Genomic DNA, 25,425 nt, shown 5'->3' on the forward strand with positions numbered 1-25,425 from the left:
TTTACAGTGACATGCTGAGCCAGAAATTGTGACAGCCTACCTGGCTTCAGGAGGGGACTGATGGATGCCCAGGTCTCTTTCAAGCACATGTGAAAACCACGTCAGACCCCTTGGCTGAGTGAGCCTCCAGCATTCTTGGATGATTTGGAAATTGGAAGACGGCCCCTGGAGAGTCACAGAACTTTCTGCTACTCTGAGAGGTGCTGCTTTCATGCATCTTCTAATCAGTGTGACCTCCTTGAGTTCAAACATCTTCATGGGTCCTATCTCACTGAGCACTGAGAAGTCGCATTCTGGCTCAGGCCCCACAGCTCTCCTGCTACTTGTAAAGGGTCTTAGGGTGGTTTGGGTGCCCACGGCCTCCTGCCCTGGAGGAGTGCACAGTCCTTCTGGGGCTGTCAGCTCCAGCTCTGTATGGGACAGATGTCCATCAGAGTCCAGCTCATCCCTTTTGGGAATTCTTATCGAAAGGGTTGAAAAGAGAAACCACCACCAGGACCAGTTCACAGGAGATGAGAACTCAAGTCCTAACACAAACAGAAAGGAGACGCTTGCCTTGCAATCTAGCTCACCAGCCCTTTGTGGTTTTCAGAATGCTCTCGTGCTCTCTGCTCCTGTAGGCAGTACGAAGAAGGAGGAAATTTCTGGAATTCCAGGAAGTCAAGGCCAGGATACTTGTCTGGTCACTAGATGGTAAGGGTGTAGATGCAAGTTTCTTTTTGTTTTGTAACCTTTGTAACTGCAGAGAAGCAGTAGGAACTCTAATTTCTATGGTCTTGCTCCTCTCTCAGCACATTCCTGGGAAAGCCTTGGGAAGCAAAGGCAGGTGACTAGGTGTTATTCTGCAGCCCTGCAGGGCAGGCCAGACAGACCCGGTCCCCAGCATTCCCTCTCCACTTAGCGTTTGCACTTTTGTGTCTGGCTTGTTTTACTTGGCATGTTTCCACAGTTCACGCATGTATCACAGCTTCATTCCTTTTTCATGGTGGAGTAATATTCCATGGCATGTACACATCACATTTGTTTGTCTTTTCAACTCTTCCTGTGGGGGCACATGATACACTGTGAAGAGGGCTTCTTGGCGGTGTTAATGAGACCCAACCAAATGATGGGTCTCAATCTGTGTTACTGGAGGTCTTATAAAGAGGACCTGGAAGTCACAAAAGGAGAAAGTGGAAGACATTACCATGTGACAAGAAAGCCAAGAAACCCTAAGGCCTGCTGGCAGCCAGCCCCAGACAGCTATAGAGCTTCGGAGAGAATGCAAACTTGGCTGATATCTTGATTTTGGACTTCTCCTAACCTCAAAACCATGTGCCAATAAATTCCCATTGTTTAAGCTAACGTGTTGTGGGGTATTTGTGATAGCAGCCTGGACAAAGTAAGACTGTGTATAAGTATTAGATTGGACTTTTAATATATGACAGCACAAGAAGTTTGAAGAGCATAAAGAGGCTTGGTGAACAAAAGTAACCCTGAGAACTGCCACCTTAGGACAAAACTAATTTTTCCTTTGAAAAACAGAAGCACACGCACAGCTGTATTTCTCTGAATCTACTGCTTCTACATATAGTCTCCACCACTTATATTTATTAATTAATTGCATTTAGCTGAAGCAGGTAACTCTATTTCCCTGAGAAAATTAAGGGGTGCATAATTTAGAACTGTCTGTCACATAGCAGCATTTTGGCAGGCTGTCAGAGCTCATGAATACAGACTATAGCTTCCTGCAGTGATTATACATCCCTTATACATGTCGACATGGCAAAAATGAAAATATTCATTCACAGACCCAAATATATAGCCTCTCTGTAGTACATGAAAATAATAAGGAAAAATAACATACACATTTAAAATTATGCTTTGTAATCAGTGTTTCACTATTTTGTCATACTTGCAAATTATCTAGGCATCCAATGAATATTCATGAATTAACTCAATTTAATATCACTTCTGGTTTTAAGTTCCCTAAAGATCTTGGAAATTATCTTTCAGCTGATAAACTCCAAAGACATAATGATGAAATGCAAGTTTACCATAATAATGATTCAATATAGTTGAACACAAATTCACATTTTTCATAATCTTTAACATGTAGGAAAAATGTTAGTTTGTTTGATCATTAAAGCTGCATTGGTTTAGGAGTAACATACCAATGAGAATAAAAATATATGCATGCTATACTTAAAACTTATAAATCAGGAAAGATACAGTTTATTTTAACGGAACTAAATTAAATTAAATTAAATTGGTCTCTTTTGCCAAGTGTTTACCTAAATTATGTGAAGTTGAATTCTTAAAATATTTCTGAGTTGATGTTTTTGAAAATAGCTACTGAGGAGTAATTTGCATATCATAAAATTCACTGCTTTAAATGTATAATTCAATAGTTTTTAGTATAGTTACAGGATTGTGCAACCATCACAATTGAATTTTAGAATAACTGATCACCTCGAAAAGAAACCTCATATGCATTAGCAATCTCTCCCACCTGCTCTAGACAAACTCTAATCTATTTCCTGTCTCCATGAATTAAGCCAATCAAAAAATAGTTTGATTTTTAAGAGATCTGTAATCTAATTTCTTTATACCATTTGGACATAGGAAAACATTACCCATTTATACAATACAATATGTAAAGATTTTCTGAATTACAGGCATGTAGACATAAAGCCATAGCTAGACAGGGAGTTCTGCTTTCAGTCCACAATTTCAGCCTTGAATCAAGCATAAATACAGGAACACAAGAACTCAGCAGTGCACATATCAGAGATGTTCTCCTTTCTGGTGAGATATAATTGTAATTTATTGAGCCGGGATAGACAAACAAAAATACTATCAATCAGATTCTGTTATTTCTCATTCGACAGAGGATGGATCTCTATAAACCATTAATCTATTTACAAAAATCACCAGCTGGTTAGATCATCAAACCAAATCCACAACCGCTGCAGCCACCAGCAAGAAATTATGTGAAGTCCATAAATGAGCCAAAAAAGCTAAAGAAAAAACTGTAGAGAGGAAAACTAAAGTCAGAAAGACAAAGAGTTAGCAAAGTTGTACTGCTGCTTTGGCTTCACCTTTGTAGCCAAGAAAACCTGCACCTGGGTTGAAATAGCCCTTAAGGTGTACTTTTCTGGTGATGAAGTTGGCTTGGCTTCATCAGACAGACCCATTGGGTACCCCAATGGAAGACCTCCAAAATTGTCACAAGTTAATTTTCCCAGAAAAGGTTAAAGTCATGACTTTATTCATTCATTCATTCACTCATTCATCATAAGGCAACTGGTAAGGCATTAAAGTCTCAAAGGAGACTCCAAAGAACAGGCATGTTCATAGATCAGGACTGTTGAAATGAGTGTATAAATGGAGGCAAAAGTGTGGAAGGGGAGAGGTTAATGTTTGCATGTCTATATACGAGAATAATTTTGCATTACTATCACTTTTCTCCAACTTAAGTATGTAAAATAGCTCCTCTAGAATCAGAATCAGACAGTGGGAAAGGGTGTGCTGTAGAAAATGCATACTTTTCCACTGAAGTACAATTTTGTCCTACAGTAGAGTCTTGATAATTCCACAGTTGTCCCTTTGACAGCGATGTTCTTAGTAAGCGCCATCATCAGTCTTACTGTCTGGCAGGGCAAATCCTCCTTCACGATTCATAGTTTTCATACTTTGAACATTTATTTCTTCATTTAAATTTTTAAACAGTTTGATTACAGCATCCATTGGAATTGTGATTGGAAATCCATTATAATCATATATTTATATTATATTGCCTTCATATATTTATGTAATTTAGAAGCCAATCATTTAATCCTAGACATTTTTTTCCTTTTCTTTTCTTTTTTTATATGCTGTATGGTGGGGCCACATTTCATTCTCTTTTCCATGTGAGTATCCCATTATTGCAGCACCACTTGTTGAAACTTTGTTTGTTTTGGGGAAGTACATGGGCTGGGAATCAAACCCGGGTCTCCCGCATGGTAGATGAGAAATCTACCACTGAACAAACTTTGCACCCCCTAATTATAGACATTTTATATGTGTGTATGTGTGTTATATTTTCATCCAGGGGCAAATGTGCCTTGTCATTTATTCAGGTCTTGTTTTATCTCCTTTAACAAGATTTTGTAATATTTTACATTCAGATCCTGGCCCCTTCTTGGTAAATTTTTTTCTAGATATTTTGTAGATGCATTGCTATTGTGAATGAGGTTTTTCATTTCTAGCTTTCTTAATGTTACTATAGAGAAAAGCTATTGGTTTTTGAATATGTATTTTATATTCCTTGCCCTGAAAAATTAAATCTGTTTGTATTTCTTTTACCTAAGTCTCTAGGGTTTTCTGGGCTTATAGTTATGCAATTACAGTATCTGCAAATAAAGACTTTTGTCTCTTTATAATATAAATGTTTTGAGCATTAAGTTTCATATTTACTGTACCTGCTAATATCTCAGAAAATTTTAAATAATAGATTTTGGTAGATAGTCTTTATAATGCCTAGGAGCAAACACAGTACATGTGAAAATACTGAGGGTATTTTCATTAACACCCGGAACCAGAAGTAAGTAATTCTATTTAATGCTGTTTGGTATCCACTCATATAATCTTATTTTTACCTCCTTTATCATGCGCTTCATTACATCAACAGGTTAAAATTCCTGACACTGAATTATCTTAGTATTCTTGGACTAATCTGACTTGGTCATGTTGCAGGTTGTTTCCAGGAAACAAATTCTGAGATGGAGATTTCTGTGCAGCAACAGCTGAGCGTGATAGGATTGGATAAGAGATGAACCACTAATGCCACAGGGAGTGCTGGAACTGGGATGGCTCATCGGAGTGGTCTTGCATCGAGGCAAGGTGGTTGGGTCTTTATATCTTTAAGCGAGTCATTGGGGTGGGGACTACCCCAGCAACAAGTTTTAGCCTTGGCCCTTGAGTGAAGCAGCTTTCTACAGCCAAAGTAAAGGCCCAGAGAAAAACTGAAAACTGTCAGCCACCACCATTCTCATCAGCTGGGAATGTTTCAGAATGAAAGGGGTGGGTCTCGCTATGGCATTCCATTATAATTTGTATTTTGATATGTGCCTGGGTTCGATGTTTTGCATTTATATTAAAAAATACAATAGACATTTTTGGTTCTATTTTATTACATTTTGATATTAAGATTATACTGAAAAATGAAAATTAAGTGAGGAGCCTTCAATCTATTTCAGGTATTTAAAGCCTGGGGTCTAAATGACCTCACTTGGAAGGTATGGTAGGTTGAATCATGTACCTCAGGAAACTATGTCTTAATCTTAATTCATTCCTGTGGGTGTGAATCCACTTTACCTTTTTTTTTTTTTTAACATGGGCAGGCACCAGGAATCAAACCTGGGTCTCTGGCATGGCAGGCGAGAACTCTGCCACTGAGCCACCATTGCCCAACCTGAACCCACTTTAAACAGGACACTCTGGAGATATTAATTTTTGTTAAGGTGTGGCCCAACTGAATGTGGTTGGGCTTTCTCCCGGAAGAGAAAGAAGGCATTGCCATGCGCATCACCATGGGATGTAAAAGCCCAGGATGCAAGGTGGGCTACAAGGAGAAACCATTGCCTTGATGATGACTTGAATTTGGGCTTCTTCTAACCTCAAAACCATGAGCCAATAAACTGCTGTGATTAAGCGAACCCATTGCACAGTATTTGTTTTAGCAGCTGGGAAAACCAAGACAGAAGGTGAATGTGAATAAAGAAGCAGTTCAAGAAGTAAATGCTGGGTTTTTAAAAAAAATTTTTTTTAAACGTAGCAACATATAAACACGAACATTCTTACCAAATGATCATTCCCTTTTTGGTATATAAACAATAACTCACATTATCATCACATAGCTGTGTATTCGTCACCATGATCACCTCTCAGAACATTTGCATCAATCTAGAAAAAGAAATAAAAAGAAAAAAGAAAAAAAATTGTACATACCATACCCCTTACCCCTCCCTTTCACTGATCACTAGCATTTCAATCTACTATATTTTAACATTTGTTCCCCCATTATTTATTTATTTTTTAGTCCATCTGGCTTACTCACCTGTTGATAAGGTAGAGAAAAGGAGCATCAGACACAAGGTTTTCACAATCACACAATCATATTGCGAAAGCTATATCATTATACAATCATCTTCAAAAAACATGGCTACTGGAACACAGCTCTACATTTTCAGGCAGTTTCCTCCAGCCTCTCCATTACACCATAGCTTAAAAGGTGGCATGTATTTAATGCGTAAGAATAACCTCCAGGATTAACCTCTCAACTCTGTTTGGAATTTCTCAGTCACTGACACTATTTTGTCTCATTTCTCTCTTCCCCTTTTCCATCAAGAAGATTTTCTCAATCCCTTGATGCTGAGTCCCAGCTCAGCCTAGGATTTCTGTCCCACATTGCCAGGATGGTCCACATTGCCTGGGAGTCATGTCCCACGTAGAGAGGGGGAGGGCGGTGAGTTTGCTTGTCGTGTTGGTTGAGAGAGAGAGGTCACATCTGAGCAACAAAAGACATTCTCTGGGGTGACTCTTAGGCCTAATTTTAAGTAGGCTTAGCTTGTCCTTTGTGGGGTTAAGTTTCATATGAACAAACCCCAACATTGAGGGTTCGGTCTATTGCTTTGGTTGGTCCCACTGCTTGTGAGAATATCAGGAATTCTCCACTTGGGGAAGTTGAATTTTCCCCCTTTCTCACCATTCCCCCAAGGGGACTTTGCAAATACTTTTTTATTCACTGTTCAAATCACTCTGGGATTTATCGGGGTATCACTCTGGACAAACCTACAAAATCTCATGCCCTACTCAAAGTTCCATGTACTTATGGTGTTCACTTAAGCTGTCCACATAAGTTATATTAGGAAATGCACTAGTCATAATATAAATTTTGTACCAAATAAACATTTTCTGCTTTAGTCTCACACATAAGTTAAAGTTTTAAAATATGAATGACCATCTATTTTCAACAGCCTGCAATATTGACATTCCTTTGTTCTTCTTCATGCAAAAATATGTTTTAATTTGTTCATTTAGTCACTATCATTATACACTCTAGGCATTCCTAGATTATACCATCTCGGTCTTTATTGTCTATCTTTCCTTCTGATTTCATTTATGCCTCCTGCCCTCCTCCCTCTATCATTCTCACATCCAGCTTCATTCAGTGTGCTAACATTATTATATTACAGTTAGGTAGTATTGTGCTATCCATTTCTGAATTTTTACAACCAGTCCTGTTGCACAATCTGCATCCCTTCAGCTCCAATTAGCTGGGGTCTCTTACATTTAGAGTTTGGGTGAAGGAAGAGGAGGAAGCAAAGAAAAATGAGAAGAAGAGGTGGGTGAGGTAGGAGAAAACCAGGAGACTACTGTACGAAAGTTTCAGATGCTCTGCAGTAACTTTCCTTTGATTTTCCCCATGTAAGATGAGTGTTGGGGGGAATCTTCTTCTCCATGCCAGGGGTTCCTTTCTTTGTGGAAGGGGTTCAGGGAATGTTAATATCTGGCTTCAGTCCACTTCTTTATTCATTTTTTGAATCAGGGGAGGAAGAGTAACTTGACCTACTAGCAAATTTGGGAAGACTAAACTGGGCATAATCAGCCCAGTCCATTCTTCTCCTGTTGGGCACCGGCATCCACAGGAGAACATCACTGGCCTCTGCTCCTTGATAAGTAGGCTGGGACTCATCACTCTTATGGTGGAGTGGGCATGTTGGCTTATTTTTTAAAACTTTTTATGGTATAGTATACATATACACAAAGCAAAGAAATAAAAAAGCAATAGTTTTCAAAGCACTCTTCAACAAGTAGTTACAGGACAGATCCCAGAGTTTATCATGGGCTACTATATGATACTCTCAGATTTTCCCTTCTAGCTGCTCCAGAATATAGGAGGCTCGAAGGCTTAAATATTTTTTTAGCACCACAATTGACATTTTCTTCCTTCTTTTATTTTTGTGAAAAATAAAATATATACAAAAAAGCTATATATTTCAAAGCACAGAACTACAATTAGGTGTGGAACATATTTCAGACTTTGACGTGGGTTACAATTCCACAATTTTAGGTTCTTACTTCTTGCTGCTCTAAAATACTGGAGAGGAAAAGAGATATCAATTTAATGATTCAGCATTCATATTCATTTGGTAAGTCCTATCTTCTATGGATAATTCCACCATCACCTTTGATCTTTCCAAACTTCTCATTGGGGTTGTTTGGGCTATGGCAATTCTAAATTTTTTATATTGGAAGGGTCTGTCACTAATATGGGGTAGGGAGATGGAACTATCTGATGGTCTGGAGAGGCCAGGCTAGGTTTTAGGACTTATCTGCAGGTTGTAGGTTTCTGGAAAGTTACTCTAGTACCTGGAACTCTTGTGAAATCTTAGAAATTGCCCTAGGTGTTCTTTAGGATTGGCTGGATTGGTCCTGGTTGGGTTGGCAGATTATGATAGGTATCAAGGTCTACCTAAAGCTTGCATAAGAGCAATCTCCAGAGTAGCCTCTTGACTCTATTTGAACTCTCTCTGCCATTGGTACTTTATTAATTACACTTCTTTTCCCCCTTTTGGTCAGGATGGAATTGTTGATCCTATGGTGCCAGGGCCAGATTCATCCCTGGGAGTCATCTGTTGGCTCAGTTTTGTGATTCAGTTGGAAGTTTCTTTTTGCTCTTCCAAGACGTTACGTCCTCTAGCTTCACCTTCGCCAGAAATAAAGCTGATATTTGGCATTCTCCCTGCTACTCCATTCATGCTATCTAAATATGTTCAGAAACCAGTGGAACATGGAGACAGGGACATTTATTAGGTGCCCCCTCTGAAATCTTTCCAAAAAATATAGCTTCCTTTTTCTACTCTTAGAATGCCATTTTTCTTCAAGTTTTTGTAATAATATGATCCAGATTACTTTTTAGATACCATAATGCTTTTACTAAACTAATATATCCAACATTTATATAGTCTCTTAAGAATGGATGTAGTTTTCAATGGATATAGAGTTCAAATATTAAAGCTAGACTTAGCGTATATAAATGTGGAACCAAGTGTTATCTATATGCATCATCTAATTTAATCCTTCCAACAATACTATGACTTGAATGCCTTATTAACCCAATATAACAATGCTTAGTTGGTTTAAATTCAGTTCTTTGATACCACTACTTACCTGTTTTTTTCAAGACAGCTCTCCTGGAAGTATCCTCTAATGCTGTGGCTTCCATTCATACATGAATAGCTAGATTTGATCTAGAATTGAAAGCACAACATGATAATTAAAAGAACCTTCACTATTAGGAAAGACAGAAAATATAAATAATTTAAATGTATTTATTAAAAACAAACCAAGACAAAAAAACACCTAACTCTCAGATTGGGCTATAAATACAAAATTCAACAATATGTGCTTATCAGAAACTCATAATAAATGTGATTCTTTGATCTTCATAATAAATGTGATTCTTCTATCTTCAACTTTCTGTTTTTATTTTTTTCAGCAATGCAAACAGAAAGTAAACTAGGATGGAGATACTGATTTCAGACACAGTAGAAATAGAATGAATGGTTATTATATATTGATAAATGATCCAACTCACAATAGAGACAAAATTGTTGATATTAATATGTTCAATAAACAGGTTCATAATACAAATACACTCAGAGTTCTAAACATGCCCAGTTATGCTCTTATACATTCCCTCCCTTTCCCAAAATCCTGTTGAAATCACCAGCCTATTAAATAGTGAAAATACTTTAGAGCCAGCACATACTTGGTGTTGGGTTTCCTTGTTGCTAGAGCAACTACCATGCAATCGATTGGCATAAACAATGCGAATTTATTGGGACATGCTTTTAAGGGGAGTAGAAGTCCAAAGCAAAGCATCATTATGGCGATGCATTCTTCCCAAACATTGGTCTGCTGGGGATAGCTGCTGGAATCCTGGGCCCTTGGTTTCTGTGCCATGTGGCAACGCACATAGTGGCCTCTCTTGGCCTCTCATTTCTCTTGTGGGTTCTGTTGACTTTCAGCTTCTGGCTGCTCCCTCTGTGGCTTTCTCTTTTTCTGAATTTCATTCTTCTTATAAAGGACTCCAGTGTTAGGATTAAGATGGACCCTGATTGTCTTGGACCACACGTAAAACTGAAGTGACCTCATCAAAAGGTCCACCTTACAATGGGCTCACACCCACAGGAATGGATTAAGTTTAATAACATGCTTTCCTTTTTCTGGGGTGCATCCCGTATCTTGACGAATCCTGGTTTGGACTTCAAATGGTTCCAGCAGGAATCACTGCAGCATCGGTGTTGAAAGGAACCTTGCTTTTGCTGCCTCCGTCCTATGAGCTGACATCCTCTACAGATATGTGAAGGACTCAGAAAGTCAAAATAGGGGATTAGTCTGAGCAAACAAAGCAAATATTCTCCAATGGAACAGAGTTTCTAGGGAAAATTAGAGAGAATAAAAAAATCTCAGAGAGAAAACCCAAGATCTCAGAGGAAATATTATGAAATGTAAAAAAAAAAAAAAAAAAAAAACCCACCGGGATAGGTAATATATGTGTGAAGATTCTTTTGACTGTGAGGGGAAAACCCCACTTGAGCTTTATGTCCCTATTATCTCCAGCTGTGTAACAAACCATCCTGTTCTTAATGGCTGAAAACAACAATTACTGTTATCCGCCATGGTTTGGTGGGCGAATTGGGCACACATTGGTGTTTCTTGCTTGGGGATTGTCATGTGGTTATAGTCAGGCAGTACTTGGGGCTGGAGTCATCTGAAGGCTCCTTTGGGTGGCTAAGACGGCCAGGGCACACTCACATGGTTGGCAGCTGATGCTGATTGTAGGCTGGGCACTTGGTTATCAACTGGTGTTGGTACTGGAGTGCTTACACATGGTCTCCTCATAGAGCCATAGGACATGGGACATCTCACTGCTTGGCAGCTGGGACCCCAGGAGTATTCCAAGGGTAAGCAATGGAAGAGGACCATCTATTAATCTGAGGACAAAACTCCCCAAGTAATGGTCCATCTTCTTTTCTGGTATTTGATTTGTCTTGAGCTTTGTGTGGATTAAGTTCTTGCTCTCCCCTCTAGCTGCTGATAGTGGGATCACCTGAGGACATTTAGTTCTGAACAGAATTGTTCTGTTTTGGGCTGTGCCTTAGAACTTGAAGTGGACGATGGAGCACTTAGAAGCAGAAAATACAACAGCAGCTTTCTCCTTGTGACCAGTTTTGCCTGAAATCTAGCACACGGTCTACCCTGCAATCTGCCAGGTGCCCCAACCATGGTAGGTTTCTTTGTTTCCCAGGACTTGCTCATGAGCTTGTTCACGGACTTCCCAGAATAGGCTCAGGAAAGCTGAAGTCAGATGAGGACAAAGGGACTTTATTTAATATATCTTCTCATAGGAGGCTTTGTCAGTAAGAGTAATAGTACCCTTTCCTTAGACAGCTAGGTTTGTGTGCTTGTTATTCAGTTTTTTAAAAGCTATGGGATATATTGTTTTGGAATTCCAAGGTAAGATTCTCTTTATAAATAAAAAGAAGAAAATTATAATCAGTATTCTAACTTTTGTGCTAATCTCTTGCGTGCTGGCAGGAAAATGAGATGCTATTAGCCAGCACATAATGTTCTCTATTTTAATGTGGGTAGTGGATATTCGAGTATTAGTTTTATTATTCTTTAAATATATATATATGTGGCATACCCTTTTTGGTTTGCTAAAGCTGCCAGAATGCAATATATCAGAAGTGGACTGGCTTTTACAAAAGGGGCTTAGTAGGTTACAAATTTAAAGTTCTGAGGCCGTGAACATGTCCAAGTTAAGAGAAAGTTAAGAGAACATGTCCAAGACAAGAGACATGTCCTTGTCTTTGAAGAAAGGCTGCTGGCATCTGGAACACCTCAGTCAGCTAGGAAGACATGTGGCTGGCATCTGCTGGTCCTTGCTCCTGGTTCATTGCTTTCAGCTTCTGATTCCAGTGGCTTCCTCTCTAAGTATCCGTGGGTCCTTACTTAGCTTCCCTGGGGCAAACTCTAAATTTCATCTCTTAGCTTAGCATTTCCAAACAACTGTGTCTGCTCTCTGTGTTGACTCTGAGCTCTCTCTATGTTTCTGCTTTTTATTTTCTTCATGTTGGGCCCCAGGAAAAAGATTAAGACCCACCTTGAGGAAGCGAGATCACATCTCCTTCTAATCTAAAGGTCTCACCCACAGTAAGTCTGTCCCCACAAGATTGGATTAGAAGAACATGGCTTTTCTGGGGTACATAACATTTTCAAACTAGCACACCTTCTATATGAATGGTGTGTATTTCATTACAAAAAAAAAGGACAATGATTCTCAAACTGCTTTAAAATTAAAATTTCTTTCTTTGACATTTCAAGAAACCACACAGAAAGGTTTTCTATGGTTATGGGGTTGACCAAATTTTCTACCTCTTGAGTCCTTTTTAGAAACATTTTTTAGAAAAGCATCTGTTTCTGGTAGATTTTAGCATTTGTCCTAAAGTTGTATGTATAATTAACTTCCTCCATATTTTCAAATTTACTGCGAAAGATTTGCAAAGTAATTTAATAAGTTTCCATAGGGTTGCAAATATAACCACAGATACAGAAATAAAAGAACATCTTCCTTTTGTATCTATTTTTTTATGCATATATTCAGAAGTGTTTTTATATAAATGCCAGGATAGGATGCTATACATCACACAGAGAATTTTCCAGGCATAGGAACAGTGTGAATGAGTGCCCTCGAAAGGGAAGGAAGCACTGGAAGGAGACGCCTGTGGTCGAGGCATAGTTAGTAGGTGGGTGACTAGCATGAGACGAGGTTGGAGAGGTGGGCATGGGCCAGCGCACCCAGAGATCTCTGGAAAGGATTTTTTATTTCATGCTAAGAGCAATGGAACTCACATTGTAATATCAATAAATATAGATATACCTTATTATGTTTAATGGCCCTATGATACATCTTGTATGATATACAACTATTTAATGAAAATCCTTTTAGTGGATATTGAAGGCTCTGTGAGCTTTTTGCTGTCTTAAACAATAGTGTGATGAGCAACTGGATATATACAGCTGAGTAAATTTATGTAATTATTACCTTACAATAAATTTCTTGAATGGGGTTGGTGAGTCAAATTATGCACATATTTTAAATGTATGTTGATATTTATCAAACTGGGACCCATGATGGGAAAAGTATAAATCTGTACTATCTTTCCGGGAGGTAATCAACCTTATCTATTGGGTGCCATCAGTACCTTACATCCCAGCCATTGACTGACATAATGATGGATGTAAAGATACCACTTTGGTTTTAATTTGAGGTCTGTGGCATGCAGCACCATTTCTGCCCACTTCAATTCTTAATCCTTATTTATTAGGGACTGGTTTCTGGAGCCTGTATTTTCACAATACCTTTCCCTTTTTCACATCGAGAGGCCTTCCGGGAAAATTTGGAAGATGCCCAGGAAGCAAAAGCCATTATTTTATTCCTGGCAGAAGGAGGGAGAGGCACAGGCTTTGGCAGACTAAAGGAGATGAGGGTGTTGGCAGAGCCGCTTCCACTACAATGAGAGGCCAAAGGGACTGGGGAGTCGGGGCACTAATAGACTCTGTTTAATGAATTACTGGGCTCCTTCCCACTGTTGGAAACTGTGGCTAAAACTTCCTGTAACCCTTCAAGGAACGACGTAGGGTGTGCCATATGAGGCATGGAAAAGGGGAGTATAATTCTATTACATTCTATGGCCCATTTCCCAGGCAGAATAACTACCTCGCAACCACAAGTTTTTGTGCCAGAGCCACAATGGAGAAGTGGGTTCCCACAGAAATGCACAGAGCAACTGCAGAAAGCAAGACCTAAATGTCACAACCGAGACAAGGTGGTGTCAGGTTGCCTCCATATAATTGCAACATCAACAAGATGAGGGTGTGTGAGTTGGGGCAAAAAATATTACTAAATTCACACTCCAACATTTATATCTTTTTAAATCTCTGGATTCCTTCCTTCATACTTTATTAAAGAAGTTTTGGCATCTTAATTTTACTTAAGGTAACCCAACATTAAACTTGTGTGTTAGGCCAACCAATTGATTTACTGCTAGCTACTCAAGAGAGATTAAATTTGGACTATTATAGTAACTTGCTCTATTACTGATCATTTTGGACCAATGCAATTTTAAATTTCTTCTTCCCTGGTCCAACACTCTTACAATCTGTTTCCATGCACTTGCCTAGGTTTCTACTGCTGTAACAACAGAAACCAGCAATTCTGACAGGATGGAAGCTATTGCTTCCTATGTTTCACATTTGTTTCCTGGGTATGCTTGGCCTTGTCTAGTTTTTGAGGAATTGAGGGTTGGTGGAGGTGGGATTTGTGGAGTTTCTGAGCCCCTTGGCAAGGTAACATCCTCGGAGAAAATACAAGATCTTTACATCAAGGGGAGAGGTGAATCCTCAGACAGGTGAGAAGGAGCTCCTTCTGCATGTATTCTGAGCTACTTCTGGAGCTCAGTGGGATTTGTGGGTTCATGACTGATTTGAATATAATAGTATCCTGAGAATTGGAATGAGTCGACTTGGATGAATTTTATTTTCATGTAAGAGTCCTGATGTGGATATTAAGCTAAGTTTTATGGTTATCTTTCAACATGTTCCTGCCAAAATCTGAGCTTGATTTTGCAATACATTGATCCAATACCTACTAGAGAAGAGATTCTTTAGGGAAGTCCTAGAAGCACTCTGATTCTCTGACAATGCCTTGCAGTGAAAATGTAAAGGTCTAGAGTTGTCATTTTCTTTTTGTAAGCTCTTCCGAGCAATCAAAAATAGCTAGACAGCCCCCCCCCCCCCCACCAAACATTTTTTGGTCTTAAATACCATATACTTCTGAGTATGCAAAAACATAAAACTATTCTAAATACTTCAAGCATAAGTGATTTAATTCAGGGAATCACCTACTTACAAAACCACTATAAGAACTAGAAGGGCAAAGGTTAGAGGGACAACTTCTAAATCAAGTTCATTGCTATAGAGTCAGAGGGTAGATGCCAACTGGAGTTTAGGTCCATAAGGAAATCACTAAGAATATCACCGATCTTCCACAGGCAAGATATTAAGGGAGCTTGGAAGATACTACAAAAGCTCAAATTTGGCAAGCCTTTGCATTAGAGATGAAGAAATGGATTCTGTTTCAATTTCACCTTTCAGAGCCTGCATGAGTGCTTCTCATTAGCAGAACTGTATGTAGAACCCTGAAAGTAAGGGTTTCTAGACAAATATAGCTACTAGACTTCTAGGCCCCTACTGGGAAAAGGAGAATGAATTTTGATTGTCCTCCCCCAAACAAACAAGCTTAACAATAGCCAGCACAAAACATAACAAATATGTTCCTATACTTGTTGGCTTTCAAATGTGGAGGTTCTGAATTGGTGAAAAAAATTTCTATCTTGGTAAGAGAATTGGATAGGAAAAGAACTCTGATCTTGGACTTTGATTTATGCAAAAATATAGAGAGATAATTGGGTTAAAATTAGTGCTCAACATTTGCGAAGTTTTGAAAGTAATTGTTTAGAAAGATGCCTTCTCAACAATCAATTGTAATACTTAATTGGAGACATGAAATTTCCATTGCTAAATTTGTGAGATGCTTATTTTAGAATATTCTATTTGAAACATGTTTGTGTCTTAGCCAAGTAGGATGTTTTATAAATCCTTTATTTCCTTAGCCATTTACTTGGAAACTATGTGATTTATGGCTTCTATGCATGCTAGACCAAAATAAACTCTGAATAATTGAAAAACAGAGATACAAGATAAACCATAGTCTTTATATTTAATAATCAAATTTATTTCTAATTTGATTTCTCCTTTAGGAAAATAAATTATTTTACACAACGATCAGGCTTATATGAGTGTATGGGCTTAGAAATCATCAACAGAGAAAAGCTTTGGGGCTTAGCACATAAAAGAAGGAAAAACAAAGTGAAAAAACGAGTGAAAATGCTTGCAAATTTTAACACTTTTGTCTGAGTCTACTGCCTCTCACTGAAAAGGGAATGGTTTAGAAACATTATAGAAAACTAATTAAGAAAATATTAATTACCACTAACTTAAAAAACAATTAGACAGTGAAAAAAATACATGGTAAATGCAAGTAGGAAATATAAGAAATTTAAAATTAAAATTTAAGAAATTTCCTTATCAGATGTTGCTAATTGCACTAGGGAAAAAATTATTTTTGTAGTAAAAAGTGCTAAGGGATTTTTCACTAATTTCATCTCTGTAATACCTGTAAAATTGCAAAAATACAAAGTTGAATTGCAGGTATGCTCTATTATAAACCATACAAAAATTTAGATATATACACCAAAGACAAAACTTAGATATTTTCACTAAAGGGGAAGTAATTTCCTATCATTGTAATTTCAGAATTTTGTCATTTCTTTTCTATAGAAATCCAAGGTTATAATACCACATTACTACTATTGGATTGCAACAACTTGGCTTTTGAGGACCTAAGTACTGTAAATAGTACATGGGTTATTTCTAAAGAAAATTGGATAACTTTTTTAATTGCAAGGTTTGACACTTTCCCCTAAAATATTTATATTAAGTAAATTTTGGAACAGTTCTGATTTCTTCATATCACTATCTCCCCTTCTACAAAAAACTCTGACAAAATTTATTTTAACACAAGAATTTCCTGTGCAAAAAATCAAATACTTAAACTTATAAAGATATGAATTTATTCTTAATATGGAACAACCTATAGATAAACTATCCAGACTCTCAAAAAATTCCGATGCCATTAAAAAATATGAGGGGAATGTTTCAGATCAAAAGAGACTAAGGAGAGGGTGGGCAACAGTGGCTCAGCAGCAGAATTCTTGCCTGCTGTGCCCAAAGCCTGCCCATGCAAACAAACAAACAAAAAGAGACTAAGGAGAAATACGAAAAGAAAGAGAAGGACAAGTAAGGACCTCTGAAAACCTGGTCCTCCATAAAAGCAATAAAAGCAGTGGTAAAATTAGTCAAAATCAACTTTTTCAGAACTCTGGAAATTAACCAATCTGTAGTGTTAATAAATCTGATGAATCTCAGTAAGAACAATTAGCTTTGTGATGTTTTAACTTGTCCTATTCCTATCTTCCCCTCCTCATCTCCCTGGTAGCCTTGAAAACCAATAGCCTTACACAGCTGCAGTAGCTATGAAAACCAGCAGCCTAGAAGCCATTAGAAGGAGCAGGACATTTTGGAGCTCTCCCAAATCCCCATCTCCAGAAAACTGTCATTATTTAACTTGAAAAGCTCCATTCTCAAGGCTTGCCTTTATTTGACCTGACTCAGCATGCCTAGCATATGCCAAATGTTTGTCAAAAACAATCAGAGGCCATTGTTTAATGTAGCAGTTGCCTATGGAGGTATTACCAGTTGAGGCTAAGGAGAGGCTGATCCAAAAACTTAAAAGCAAAACCTGGGGATGGAGCTATCTTTGGGGATATTTGAAAAGCTGCAACATATTCCTGGGAATCTAAAAGGACACATGCAAGTGCGGACCTGCTGCATTCCAGGAAAGAATTTTGGACTCATTTCTCTCTAGTTGGCCATGATACTCTATGCAAACAGGAAGTGAAGGCTGATGAAAAATTGTAAACTACCTGCCAGAGTACTGCAGGCATGTCCCAATACACCTGAATATTCCTGGCAAAGGCTGTGAAACTTAGTGGCTCAAGGCACATAAGGAAATTTCTGTCCAATTATTAGCTGACCAGAGGCAAGCTCTGCAGAGATTTCAGTGGCTGCACACAACAGAGTACAGACTTTACAAAATTAGTCCAGGAAACTTATTACAAGAGCAAATGGCAACAATGGCAACAACAGCAGCAGCTGCAAACAACAACAATAACACAACCTGGTGGGTGGTAGAGATCTGATTTCCACAGTTGCCATTTACTTAAAATGTCAAGTTTTCAACAACAAAAAAATGAAAAATGAAAAGAAACAGGAAAGTGTGGCCCATACATAAGGAAAAGGCATTAAAAGAAACTGTCCTTGATAACAGAGGAAAGATGACAATGAAATTATATTGGAGAAATGTTTTTGCGTACTATAAAATTAAATTGGTGTACTTTGAACTAAGATTAAGTTATGATGTTAACTGTAAGTCCCAAGGCTACCACTAAGAAAATAATTTTTTAAAATATAGTAAAAGAAAGAACAGGGGAATACAAATGGCATACTAAAAAAATCCATTTACACAAAAGAAGGCAGCAACGAAAGAAGTAGGAACAAAAATCATAAATATAGAAGACATTAGCAAAATGGTAGACATAAATCCAACTTGATCAGTAATTAACATTAAATTTAAGAGGACTAAACACTCCAATCAAAGGGCAGAGACTGGCAAAATGGAATTTTTAAATGACCCAATTATATGCTATCTACAAGAGACTCACTTTCGATTCAAAGGCACAAATAGTTTGAAAGTAAAAGGATGAAAAAAGATATACCTTATAAACAGTGCTCAAAAGCAAGATAGAATAGATATATTATCAAAGTAGAGTTTCAGACAAAAGAATATTTTATAGTGATAAAAGTCAATCTACCAGAAAGCCATCACAATTATAAACATATATGCACCTAACAATAGGACTCCCAAAATGAAAGAATTTAAAGGAGAAACAGAAAATTATGGATGAGTATTTGGAGATTTCAATATCACTTCAACTAATGGGTAGAACAACTAAACAGAAGATCAATAAGGAAACAGACAATTTGACTAACACTTTAAACCAACTTATTCAACAAAAAGAAATAACAAATTAGAAAAAAACTTTGAGATGAATGAAAGCAAAAACATCGTAAGCTATGAGAGGCAGCTAAGGCAGTGCCCAAAGGGAAATTTAAAGATATGAATGCCTATATTAAAAAAGAAATATATTAAATCAATATTCTAATCTCTACAATTTAGGAAACTAGAAAAAGAAGACCAAATTAAAACCAAACAAGATGAAGGAAGGAAGAAATAAAGATTATAACACAAATAAGTGGAATAGAAAACAGGGATAGGACATCAAAACTTCCTTCCAAAGATCAAGAAAATTGAAAATCCTAAGTAGACTGGCCAAAAATAAAAGAGAAGACAAAGAGAAGACTCAAATTACTAAAATCAGAAGTGAATTAGGAAATATTACTAATGATCTTGCAGGAATTAAGAAAAGGACTATAAAGGGATAACATGAAAAATTGTATGCCAAAAAATTAGGAAACTTAGATGAAATTCACAGATTAGTAGAGAAATACAAGGTACACACACTGGCTTAAGAAGAACTAGAAAATATGAATACATGTATAACAAAAAAGATAACAACTCCGTAATCAGAAATCTTACCAAAATGACAGCTTCATCCCAGATAACTTCAACAATTTTTAAAGAATTAATACCAAATTTTCATAAATCTTCCAATAAATAGACAAGGAGGGAATACTTGCCAACTCATTCTATTAGACCAGTATGCTATTTTGATGACAAGACATCAGAAAAAAAATAAAACCAGAGACTGATATCCTTTATCAATATAGACACAATAATTGTGAACAAAGTAACCAAAATAAAAACAGCCAAATAAACTAAACCCAGCAGCATATAAAAAGGATACACGTCATGCTCAACTGGGATCTATACCAAGAATGTAAGGACTAAAATCAAAGTAATACAGCATTTAATAGAATAAAAGACAAAGCCACATGATCAATTCATTAGCCACAGAAAAAGCATTTGAAAAAGCTTAATACCCTTTCATGATAAAAACACTCAAACTAGGACAGAAGGGAATTTCCACAACCTGAAAAAGGCCACCTAAATTCAAACCCACAGCTATTGACAGACTTTATGGTAAAGGACGGAATAATTTCTCTAAGGTCAGGAACAAGACAATGATGTCTGGTCTCACCTCTTCTGCTCAGTATTGTACCAGAGGTTCTAGGCAGGGCAAGGAAATCATATAAAAGTGTGCTGGTTTGAATCTGCTCTGTACCCCAGAAAAGCCAAGTTCTTTAATACTCATTCAATATCACTGGGCAGGAGCATTTTTAATGTTTCCATGGAGATGTGGTCCACCTAATTGTGGGTGGTAACTTTTGATTAGATGGTTTCTGTGGAGTTCTGTCTCCACCCATTCAAAGTGGGAATGCTTACAGGAGCCTTTTTAAGAGGGAATGATTTTGGAAGAAAGCTTTAGAGCCACTAGAACTGACAGAGCCAACAGAATGAACAGAACCCTAGGAAGCTATTAGAGAAGACTGGAGAGAGAGCTAGCAGGTGTCACCAAGCACCTTTCCAGTTAAGAGAGAGACCCTGAACATCATCAGCCTTCTTGAACCAAGGTATCTTTCCCTGGATGCCTTAATTTGGACACTTTTACAGCCTTGCCTTAATCTGGACATTTTCATGGCCTTAGAATTGTAAACTTGCAACTTATTAAATTTCCCTTTATAAAAGCCATTCCATTTCTGGTATATTGCATTCTGGCAGCTTGCAGACTAGGACAAAAAGCCATCCAGATTAGAAAGCAAGTAGTTAATTTATCTCTATTCACAGATGACATGATCTTGTATATAAAATATCTGAAGGTACACACAGACACAAATTATTAGAACTAATAAACAAGTTCATTAATGCTGCAGGATACAAGATCAATATACAAAAATCAATTGTATTTGTACACACAAGTGATGAACAATCCAGAAATGATACTAAAAAAGCAATTCCATTTACAGTAGCATCAAAAAGAATAAAATACTTGGGATAAATATAACAGAAGAAATGCAACATTCGTAGAGAAAGAAATTAAAGAAGATAATGAGAAAACATCGCAATTTAATGGGGATCAGAAGACTAAATATTGCTAATATGGTAATATTCTTCACATTGATCTGCATATTCAACACAATGTCTATCAAAATTCCATCTGGCATTTTTTTCAGAAATTGACAAGCTGATCCTAAAATTCATAGGAAAATGCTACGGATCCCAAATAGCCAAAATGATCTTGAAAAAGAACAGGTCTGGAGGATTAATTTCACAACTTGAAAATGCACTGCAAAGTTAGAGTAGTCAAGACAGTGTCATACTGTCATAAAGATGATTATATATACATATATATATATATATATACACACATGTATATATGTAAATGGAGTAGAATTGATAGGCTAGAAATAAACCCTTATATTTGTGGTGAATTGACTTTTGACAAGGGTGCCAAGAAAATTCAATGGGGAAAGAAAAGTATTTTCAATAAATGCTGCTGAGACAATAGGATATCCACATGAAAAGAATCATGTTGAACTCCTACATATACAAAAATAAACTCAAAATGGGTCATAGAGTTAATATTGTAAAATGCAGAAGAAAACATAGGTGTAAATCTTTGTAACCTTGGGTTGTGCACTGACTTCTTAGGTATGTCACCAAAACACAAACAAACAAACAAACAGGATGATAAATTGCACTTCATTCAAATTGAAAACTTCTGTACTTCAAAGGACATAAGTGAACAGTGAAGAGACTTCCTACAGAATGGGGAAAAATATTTGCAATTTATGTCTGATAAGGGATTTATACCCAGAATATATAAAGAATTCTTACAATGCAACCACAAAAAAGGGATCCAATTAAAAAATAGGTGAAGGAACTGAACAGTCATTTATCCAAAGCAGATATGCACATGGCCAAAAGTACATGAAAAGATGCTAAATATTAGTCATTAGGGAAATGCAGATCAAAACCACAGTATGATACCACTTCACACTTAGGAGAACTGCCAAAATAAAAAAGACAAACTAGGAAGCCTGATGAGAATATGGAGAAATTGGAACCCTATACATTGGTGATAAGACTGTAAAATGGTGCAGTCATTTTGGAAAATAGTTTAACAGTTCCTCAAAATGTTAAATGTAGTGTTTTTACATTTACATGTTAACCATTCCATAGCCAAAGAAAATGAAAACACATGTCCACACAAAAACTTGCTCATGAATGGTTAAAGCTGCATTATTCATAGTAGCCAAAAATGGAAATAACCTACATGTTAAACAACTGATACATGGTCAAAAATTGATGTTATACATACAATGGATATTATTTGGCCATAAAATGGAATGAAGTACTGATACGTGATACAACATGGGTGAACACTGAAGATATTAAATGTGAAAAAGCCAGACGTGGTGACACAACTAAGCATGACTCTGTTTAAGTGAAATGTCTAAAAAAGGCAAATGCATAGAGACAGAAAGTAGATTAGTGTTTGCCAGGGTTGAGGAGGTTGGTGGGGGGTAGGGTGGATAAGTATTGACTGCTAATGGGTATGTGTTATCTTTTTTTATTAGAGAAGTTGTGAGCTTACAGAACAATCATGTATAAAATACAGGATTGCTATATTGCATTCCACTTTGCACTGATGTGGAACATCTGTTATAATTGATGATAGCACATTTTTATAATTGTACTATTAATTAAGGTCCATGGATTAATTTAGGGTTCACTGTGCAGTGTAGTTCCAAGATTAAAAAAAAAATTATTCTGCTACCGTATCTACAATCTAACATTTCCTCTCAATCACTTTCAGATAAATACTTGAGTGCTGATAATTATGTTTACAAAGTTGTGCTACCATCACCACCACCCAAAACATTTCCATCATTCCACACGTAACTTTCCGTTCCCGATCCTTACCCTGTCCCCTGGTAGCCTATATTCTAGATTCTGAATTTATGAGTTTGATTATTCTAATTTTTCAAAATACTGAGACCATACAATATCTAATGAGATCTGTCCTTTTGTATCTGATTATTTCACTCAACATAATGTCTTCATGTCTTTAAGATTCATCCATGCTGTCACATGTATCAAGACTTCATTCCTTTTTATGGCTGAATAATCATCCATTTTATCTATAATGACATACCACATTTTGTTATCTACTCATCAGGTGATCGATAATTGGGTTGTTTCCAACTTCTGGCAATTGTGAATAATTCTGTGAACATCAGTGTACAAATATCTGTTCCAATTCCTGCTTTAATTCTTTGAGATTTATACCTAGTAGGGGGATTTCCAGGTCATATCGTAGTTCTATATTTAGCTTTCTGAGGAACTGCCAAACTGTCTTCCACAGTGGCTGCACCATTTTACATTTTACATTTCACATCTGCTTTCTGGCCATTGGTATATCTTCTTTGGAGAGACATCTGTTCAAGACTTTTGCACATTTTTAAATTGTTTTTCTTTTTGTTAAGTTGAAAGATTTATTTACATATTTTGATAGAAAATCTTTATTGCATATGTGGTTTCCAAATATTTTCTCCCATTGTGTAAGTTATCATTTTACTTTCATGATAAAGTCCTTTGAGGAACAAAAGTTTTTAATTTTTATGAGGTCCCATTTATCTATTTTTTCTTTTGTTGTTTGTGCTTTGGGTGTAAATCTCAGAAACCATCACCTAATACAAGGTCTTGACAATACTTCCCTGTGTTTTCTTCTAAGATATGGATGGTTCTAGTATATTAAGGTGTCTGATCTATTTTGAGTTGATTTTTGTAGATAGTATGAGGTAGGGATTCTTCTTTTTTTGCAAATAGAGATTCAGTTTCCCCAGCACCAAGAGGCTATTTTTTCCCAATTGTGTGGTCTTTGCTGCCTTGTCAAAAACCAGCTGGCCATTAAGGTGAGGGCTGATTTCTGAGCTCTAAATTCCATTCCATTGGTGTATATGTCTGTCCTTGTGCCAGTACCATGCTGTTTTGGTTACTGTAGCTTTATAATAAAATTTAAGATTGCAAATGTGAGTCCCCGAACTTCATTCTTCTTTTTCAAGATGGCTTTAGGCATTCATGGCTCCTTACTCTTATATAAATTTGATGCCTGGTTTCTCCACTTCTGCAAAGAAGGCAGTTGGATTTTCATTGGTATTGCTTTGATCTATAAACTTCTTTGGGAAGTTTTGGCATTTTAATGATATTTAGCCTTCCAATCCTAGACTATAGAATATCCTTCCATTTATATGGAGCTTTAATTTCTTTTAGCAATGTTTTGTAGTGTTATGCGTACAAGTCCTTTACATCCAAGGTAACAGTTATTCCTAGATATGTGATTTTTTAATTGCTATTGTGAATAGAACTTTTTTCTTGATTTCTTCTTCTGATAGTTCATTGCTTGTGTATAGAAACACTACTGATTTGGGGGTATTGAACTTATACTTCACCACTGTTCTGAATTCATTCATTATCTTGTGGTACTTTATTGTGGATTTTTCAGGGTTTTCTGTATATAGGATCATATCATCTGCTAATAGGGTAAATTTTACTTCTTCCTTTCCAATCTGGATACCATTTATTTCTTTTTGTTGCCCACTTACTCTGGCAAGAATTTCCAGTACAATGTTGACTAACAGTGGTGATAATGGGCATCCTTGTTTTGTTCCTGATCTCAGAGGGAACGCTTTCAGTCTTTCACCATTAAGCAGTATGCCACGTATGGGGTTTTCATAAATGTCCTTTATCATGCTGAGAAAGTTTCCTTCTATTCCCAATTTTCTAACTGCTCTTATTAAGAAAGGGTACTGGATTTTGTCAAAAGCCTTTTTTTTTTTTTTTGCATCAATTGAGATGATCATGTGTTTTTCCCCTTCATTCTGTTAATGTGGTGTATTACTTTACTTAATTTCTTTATACTGAACCAGCCTTGCAAACCAAGGATAAGTCCTCCTTTGTCATGACATATAATTCTTTTAATATGCTGTTGGATTCAATTTGTTAGTCTCTCGCTGGGATTTTCAACTGTTTTCATAAGAGCTATTGGTCAATAGTTTTCTTTTCTTGTGCTATCTTTATCCGACTTCAGTATGAGGGTGATGTCGACCTCACAGAATGAATGTGGGTGTGTTCTCTCCTCTTCAATGTTTGGAGAGAGGCTACAAATAACAAAAACCAGAAATGAAAAGGGAGACATTACTGACCCCGCTGAAAGAAAGACTGTAAGAAGATACCATGAACTATATGGATATTATGAACTCTATGATACCATATGCCAATAAATTAGATAACCTAGATGACACGGACAAATGATTAGACACACGCAAACGACCTACACTGACTCAAGAAGAAATAGAAGGCTCCACCCCAGGCCTCCACACCCTCCTGGTTGCCAGTGGTCACGGAACACGCCTCTATTTCCAGAACCTACATTTCCTGACATTCAGAGCACAACTCAGTGAAATGGTAAATTATCTACTCCGGGTGACGGCACTTTGGGCCCTCTTACCACCTGGCCTCCAGCCGGTCTGCCTGCCTCCCGCCTGCACCCACCCGCGCGCGGC

General features: G+C 37.1%; 1 long non-coding RNA gene across 1 annotated transcript; it reads right to left on the reverse strand.

Annotated features, from left to right (window-relative positions):
* LOC143686208 (uncharacterized) lies at positions 1-25,388 on the reverse strand. Its single transcript, XR_013176966.1, has 4 exons — positions 25,243-25,388; positions 9,199-9,278; positions 5,868-5,928; positions 1-1,150 (listed from the first exon to the last, which is right to left on the reverse strand). It is a non-coding gene; the product is annotated as an uncharacterized LOC143686208 (long non-coding RNA).
* Between the last annotated feature and the right edge of the window lie 37 nt (positions 25,389-25,425).

The sequence above is a fragment of the Tamandua tetradactyla genome, chromosome 6 (assembly GCF_023851605.1).
Source record: "Tamandua tetradactyla isolate mTamTet1 chromosome 6, mTamTet1.pri, whole genome shotgun sequence".
NCBI classification, from domain to species: domain Eukaryota; kingdom Metazoa; phylum Chordata; class Mammalia; order Pilosa; family Myrmecophagidae; genus Tamandua; species Tamandua tetradactyla.